The sequence below is a fragment of the Brassica rapa genome, unplaced genomic scaffold, assembly GCF_000309985.2.
Source record: "Brassica rapa cultivar Chiifu-401-42 unplaced genomic scaffold, CAAS_Brap_v3.01 Scaffold0861, whole genome shotgun sequence".
Lineage (NCBI taxonomy): Eukaryota > Viridiplantae > Streptophyta > Magnoliopsida > Brassicales > Brassicaceae > Brassica > Brassica rapa.
The window spans coordinates 75928-83523 of NW_022610799.1; the positions used below are offsets into that span (position 1 = coordinate 75928).

The following is a 7596-nucleotide window of genomic DNA, read 5'->3' on the forward strand; positions in this document are numbered from 1 at the left end:
CAATGTTCCCGAAAATCGTAGAGATAAGTAATTTTCTACGAGAATCACGAATGAACCAACAGATTGAACGTCTCATCGGAACTAAATATGAGACGACAACTCATATTTACTTCGAACATACTCAGGAAAATTCGAGATGAAACATTCATCATATATATAAACCGCGTAAAGCGGTAAGGGATTCAAAGCCACCAACGACCAGTCCCGGAAAATACAAATACAGCCATCTAGGCCTAAACGAAATCCAAATTTAAAAGGCCACACTCGGCCGAAAACAAATAAACGATAATCCAACTCAACCATCACACAAAGGATCAGTCCGTCCAATCGCTACCTTCTCACCCACCAAAGACGGGATCCTCAACGGTCGGTTCTGCATCATCCTCAGCGTCGGGCGGCCTTTGACCACTGCTCTGCCCAGTGGCATAGACAGCAGGCAAGGAAGTATCTTCAAAAAACACCCCCATGTCATCATCAATCGACGAGCTGAAACAAGATCGATGAGTTTCGACCGCAGCACGGACCCTCTCGGGAGAAAAGTAACGCCAAAGCAGCGGGCCACCACAGAGAAGGTTTCGGACGACGCACAGATCTTCCAGAAAAGGAGGAATGGGGTTGTGCACTACAAAATAGACATAGTTCAGATATAAAGTAAAAAAAATGGGTGGTAAGAAAATAACGAGTGATCATTCAACACGTTACCTCCTACCCCCCACAGTCGCCTAAACGAGGGAAGGCACTCCACGGCAACCGAGCTTTGATCCAATCTAACGTAAAAAAGTAACTCTTCCATCCACGATCGCCCTGAGGGAATCCTTTCAGGACCTCCATAAAAGTACGTGGTCTAAAACCATACAGACGATCGGCCCCAACACGAGACATGGTAAGGAAAGCTTCAAAATATTCTGCAGTAAGCTCTATGCCTCGCTCGTATCCCAAGACTAGCAACCCGACAAGATGCTTTATACCGCGGGGAGAAATCTGACTTATCGAAACTTCCAAAAGGTTCAGAAACACTACTATAACCGACGGTATGGGAAACCATAGGCGAGCACGCATCAGATGCTCCTCGTACAAAGTAAAAAAGCCTTTGGGATGTTCGTCAGCCCTCTCCCCCTCGAGGGGTAATCGAAAATCCACGTTTTCCGGAAAGTGACAGAAGCTGTATACGGTCCCAAGGAATGGGAGGGTACACCTGCTCGGTCTCCCGATGACCCTTTCCGAAAAAGGCCTCACGGGAACCCACGGCTCGGGAGGCGGTTTGTTGGGGTCAAAATCGGTCACGACGGAATCAATGTCTAAAAGTCCGTAAAAATCAGGCCTCACGGGAACCCACGGTCACGATCGTCCCGCTCGGTTGCTACGTAGCGACCGAGCTGAGCCAAGCTCGGTCGCTACGTAGCGACCGAGCGATCGTCCCGCTCGGTCGCTATGTAGCGACCGAGCTCGAACCAAAGCTCGGTCGCTACATAGCGACTGAGCGATCGTCCCGCTCGGTCGCTACGTAGCGACCGAGCTCGGCCAAGCTCGGTCGCTACGTAGCGACCGAGGGCTCGTCCCGCTCGGTCGCTACGTAGCGACCGAGCTCGAGCCAAAGCTCGGTCGCTATGTAGCGACCGAGCGATCGTCCCGCTCGGTCGCTACGTAGCAACCGAGCTCGGCCAAGCTCGGTCGCTACGTAGCGACCGAGCGCTCGTCCCGCTCGGTCGCTACGTAGCGACCGAGCTCGAGCCAAAGCTTGGTTGCTACGTAGCGACCGAGCGATCGTCCCGCTCGGTCGCTACGTAGCTACCGAGCTCGGCCAAGCTCGGTCGCTACGTAGCAACCGAGCGCTCGTCCCGCTTGGTCGCTACGTAGCGACCGAGCTCGAGCCAAAGCTCGGTCGCTACGTAGCGACCGAGCTCGGCCAAGCTTGGTCGCTACGTAGCGACCAAGCGCTCGTCCCGCTCGGTCGCTATGTAGCGACCGAGCCCAAGCCAATGCTCGGTCGCTACGTAGCGACTGAGCGCTCGTCCCGCTCGGTCGCTACGTAGCGACTGAGCGCTCGTCCCGCTCGGTCGCCACGAAGCGACTGGGCTCGAGCCAAAATTCGGTCGATGTGTAGCGATTGAACCTTTCCGAACATCGATACGACACCAGTTCTTGCATTCTCGTCAAACCTTCGAACGCTATCTCCCGAAGACCGTAGCAAACTCAGTCCATGTTTCCCGCCATTCTAATTCATCGATCAAACTTAGCGGATTAGAAACCGCGGAAAACACGTAGTAAACGTGTCGAGTCGGAAGACGGCCCAAAGGGACCTAAAACACGACTCGAGGCCCATCCTATGATTTTCCTAACCAAAAGCCCGTAAACCAGAGCATGGTTTACGCTTGGCCCACAAGGAAGGATAAATGTCAAGTTTCCGCGGATAAATACGGAAGTTTTGAAGATAATTGTGAAGATCGGGAAAAATGGAATATCTCCATTTTTATGCTATGATGGCTTAAGGGCAGAAGAGTAAAAGCGTAAACCGACCTTGGAGCTAGTATATAAGGAGTCCTAGGCGAGGAGCAAGAAGGGGAGAGAGAACTTTTTAGATTCGGAATTCTCTGCACTTAGAAACTTTAGGCTTATTCTCGACAAGTTCGGTTTCTATGACTGGCACTCAATTACTAGACGAACTCGCCCAGGCAGTTCGATCTCTTGTCCAGCTCTATCAATTGAACTACGTTCGGCTTGATCCTCGAAAGGGGTACGTAGGCAGCCTTTAACAAGGTTCAGTCCGAAATCAATCTAAGTCTTTTAGATATCTTTTTCGTCCTTTGTTATCGAGCTGCGACTCAACTAGGATTAGGGTTTTATGTTGCTAGAACTAGGTAACTCGCTGACGCCCCCTGCGGCCAAAGCCTCTGTATTCTCTTGTAATGATCGCAACGCTCTTACGCGGACTCGAAATAAGATCTACTGCTTTCTCTAAACTCGTTTGTTATATATTTCATGATTTCCGCATATATTCGATCACTTGTCGTTGGCTCTCGCAGAGATCCGGGACCTCTGGGAAATTAGGGTTTTCCTAGTTTCCTTATTTAACCGGAAATCGACAGTGCGAATTTCGGTTCCCACACGGTTCTTCCACGTTGGACAAAGCCACCCAATGTGCGTCGGCCTCGGCAGGGTTAGCGGAGTCGATCTCTCGAACAACCTCACCGCGTTGGTCATAGACAGTTTCGCAATTGAAGATAGTAGGCCGAGCGTTTCCCGAAATCCCTTGAGACATTCTCAACAGGGAGAGAAAGGAAAAATCTCAATGCCAGAGAGTGAAAATTGAAAGGACCTTTTCACTCTTAAACTTTGAGAAGATAATGAAGTGAAAAACTAGAAACAAGTTACCTCCCTTCTTATAGGCATGAGAAGTTACTATTCAAACTCGGACTTTTGGATATTAATTCCGTCCAACACGCCTAACTTGCCAAACATGCCTAACCGCACGCTAGGACCCTACGATGCATGGTCCTAACGGGCTGGGGGGCTAACTATTGGGGTCAAAACGGTTACGATGGAATTATCACCCGAAAACCCTCGAAAATCACATTTCCGAAAGAGGTAGTAAAAAGAAAGATATTATTTTCGTAAAAAATAACCAATACGAAGTTTTTACGAAGAAGTATCCTTGAAGATTCAAAGCAAACGAACCAAGCTCGATCATTGCGTAGCTACCGCACATACACGCTGTCCGGTCGCTACGTAGCAACCAAGTCCGAGCCGATCTTGGTCGCTACGTAGCGACCGAGCATCCAACCCGCTCGGTCGCTACGTAGCGACCGAGCCAAAGCTTGGTCGCTACGTAGCGACCGCTCTCGGCCAAGCTCGGTCGCTATGTAGCGACCGAGCGCTCGTCCCGCTCGTGCGACCCGATGTACAGACAATATGCATGGGATTTGCCGCTTCGATAGCATCCTTTATCCTAGTCGGAGGAGAAATTACCAAACGTATAGCATTCCCTCACGCTTGGCGCCAATGAGTTTTTTTATTTTAAAGAAAAAATACTATGCCTTCGCCCTCGGAAATATGAATTAGTTAAGTAATAATAGCATGGCACTTCGAATTCGATATGAAATTTTTAGATTAAAAAAATTAGATTATATATTGAAAGAGTAGTATGGGATAAGAAAGGGGTATTTAAAATGATATCTTCCATATTCGGGCACATCTCAACGTCACAAACTTTGTTTTCACACCGGAAGCTTATTTACAAAAACAAAAAAAAAAGACACTTTGGGATTGCTGAATTATAGACAGATAAAAAAATGATATATAAAGCAATGGAACCATCATAGTATTTTTTAACTCCTATAAAACAAAAAAGAAGGATGGTAATTGGATCATTTATGGATCCGCGTATAATAGAACCTATATTTTGTTTTCTTTCGACCGAGCGCTCGTCCCGCTCGGTCGCTATGTAGCGACCGAGCTCGAGCCAAAGCTCGATCGCTACATAGCAACCGAGCGCTCGTCCCGCTTGGTCGCTACGTAGCGACCGAGCTCGGCCAAGCTCGGTCGCTATGTAGCGACCGGGCTCGAGCCAAAGTTCGGTCGCTGCATAGCGCCTAAGCTCTTCCGAAACGTCAACACGACACCAGTCCATGCATTCTCTTCAAACCTTCAAATGCTATCTCCCGAAGACCGTAGCAAGCTCAGTCTATGTTTTCCGCTATTCAAAATTATCGATCAAACTTTGCGAGTTAAAAACCACGGAAAGTTTGTTCTTTATCGAAAGAAATCGTAAGAAACGTATCGAGTCGGAAGACGGCCCATAGGGACCTAAGACACGACTCGAGGCCCATCCTACGATTTCTTAACCAAAAGCCCGTAAACCACTGCACGGTTTACGCTTGGTCCACAAGGGAGGATAAATGTCAAGTTTCCGCGGATAAATACGAAAGTTTTGAAGATAATTGTGAAGATCGGGAAAAATGAAATATCTTCATTTTTATGGTATGACGTCTTAAGGGCAGAAGATTAAAAGCGTAAACCAACCTTGGAGCTAGTATATAAGGAGTCTTAGGCGAGGAGCATAAAGAGAGAATTTTTCAGAGCAAACTTAGCACTTAGAGCAATTTAGGAAATTTTCCGTTTTTGTTATTTCGAGCTGCGACTCAATTAGGTTTAGCCGTCTTAGGGTTGCTAGAACTAGGAATCTCGCCGACAGCTCTCGAGCCCAGGCTTATACCTTGTTGTAAACGCTCATACGCAGATTCGGAATAAGATCTACTTTGGTCTCTTTTTTCGATTTCCTATTCTTATCGTTGTTATTCTCGTGTTCTGATTGCTTGACATGTGGTAATTAGCAGATATCCGAGTCCTCTGGGAAATTAGGGTTTTCCTAGTTTCTTTATTTAAACGGAAATCGACAGTGCAAATTTTGGTTCCCACAACGGCGGACACCCACGGACGTCCGTGGTTGTCCCTGTGTATCTGTGTTTGTCCGTTTGCACACACAGGACGTCCGTGACTGTTCGGGTGATTTTGGCCAACGTGGGCTGTCTGTTCAGTCCACACAGGACATCCGTGGGTGTCCGTGTTTGTGTCTGTGTCCGTCAGCACACACAGGACGTCTGTGGCTGTCCATCAGTACACATATCAGCACGTTGGTCCTTGGATTCAACATGCTGGCCCTTCCCGTGGACTGTTCGGGTAATTTTGGCCCACGTGGGCTGTCTGTTCAGTACACACAGGATGTCCGGGTGTATTTGTCAGCACACACAGGACGTCCGTGTGTGTCCATCAGCACACACACGACGTCTGTGGCTGTCCGTCAGCACACATAGAACGTCTGTGGCTGTCCATCATTACACATATCAGCACGCTGGTCCTTGGACTCAGCACGCTGGCCTTTCCCGTGGAATGTTCGGGTGATTTTGGCCCATGTGGTCTGTCTGTTCAGTACACACAGGACGTCCTTGGGTGTCCGCCAGCACACACAGGACGGCGGACACCCACGGACGTCGGTGGCTGTCCGTGTGTGTCCGTGTGTGTCTGTCAGCACACACAGGACGTCCGTGGCTGTCCATCAGTACACATATCAGCATGCCGGTCCTTGGACTCAGCATGCTGGCCCTTCCCGTGGACTGTTTGGGTGATTTTGGCCCACGTGGGCTGTCTGTTCAGTACACACATGACGTCCGTGGGTGTCCGCCAGCACACACAGGATGTCCGTGGCTGTCCGTCAGCACACACAGGACGTCTGTGGCTGTCCGTGTGGGTCTTTGTGTGTCCGTCAGCATACACAGGACGTCTGTGGCTGTCCATCAGTACACATATCAGCACGCTGGTCCTTGGACTCAGCACGCTGGCCCTTCCCGTGTACTGTTCGGGTGATTTTGGCCCACGTGGACTGTCTGTTCAGTACACACTGGACGTCCGTGGGTGTCTGTCAGCACACACATGACGTCCATGGCTGTTTGTGTGTGTCCGTGTGTGTCCGTCAGCACACACAGGACATCCGTGGCTGTCCATCAGTAGACATATCAGCACGTTGGTCCTTGGTCTCAGCACCTGACCCTTCCCGTGGACTGTTCTGGTGATTTTGGCCCACATGGGCTGTCTGTTCAGTACACACAGGACGTCCGTGGGTGTCCGCCAGCACACACAGGACGTACGTGGATGTCCCTGTGTGTCTGTGTGTGTCCGTCAGCACACACAAGACGTCTGTGGCTGTCCATCAGTACACATATCAGCATGTTGGTCCTTGGACTCAGCGTGCTGGCCCTTCCCGTGGACTGTTCGGGTGATTTTGGCCCACGTGGGCTGTCTGTTCAGTACACACAGGACGTCCGTGGGTGTCCACCAGAACACACAGGACGTCCGTGGATGTCCGTGTGTGTCCGTGTGTGTCCGTGTGCACACGCAGGACGTCCGTGGCTGTCCATCAGTACACATATCAGCACGCTGGTCCTTGGACTCAGCACGCTGGTCCTTGGACTCAGCACGCTGGTCCTTGGACTCAGCACGCTGGTCCTTGGACTCAGCACGCTGGTCCTTGGACTCAGCATGCTGGCCCTTCCCGTGGACTGTTCGGGTGATTTTGGCCCTCGTGGTGTTAGCAGCTGCACTTCGTTAAATCCGTGGTGTGGACAGTCTCACTGGAAGAACCTAAATCTAATCCACGCATCTTTGAAGGACTCTCCCACCTCCTGCGAGAATGTGGAAATTTTGTTTCGAATTTCTTCAGTGCGCGCCTCATCGAAGAAGTTTCGTAAGAAAGCATTCTTGATGTCGGCCCAGGATGTTAAGGATCCTGTGGGTAGCTGCCTAAGCCAGTGCATCGCTTCTCCATTCAGCGTGTATCTGAAGAGCTTGCACAGCAGGTAATCTTCGGGGACTCCTTCCATTCGAATAGCAGCGATTAAATCCTCGAACCGTTCTAGATAGTCCATAGGATGCTCGTGCGGTAACCCAGAGTTGGGTATCTGCGACACGAGAGTGTAGTATTGAGGCTTCAGCTCGAAATTCTGCTTCTGGATCTCCAGAAGTCGAATAGCTGATCTGTTGGAATAGTACTCATCTGGGCGATTGTAGTCGGCCAGTGGTTTCGATCGAGCGTCCTCGTCTACA

The 7596-nt window shown here is 50.0% G+C and overlaps 1 non-coding gene across 1 annotated transcript; it reads left to right on the top strand.

Annotated features, from left to right (window-relative positions):
- Positions 1 to 7101: 7101 nt before the first annotated feature.
- Positions 7102 to 7207, top strand: LOC117131117. Its single transcript, XR_004454323.1, has one exon. It is a non-coding gene; the product is annotated as a small nucleolar RNA R71 (small nucleolar RNA).
- The last annotated feature ends 389 nt before the right edge of the window (positions 7208 to 7596 follow it).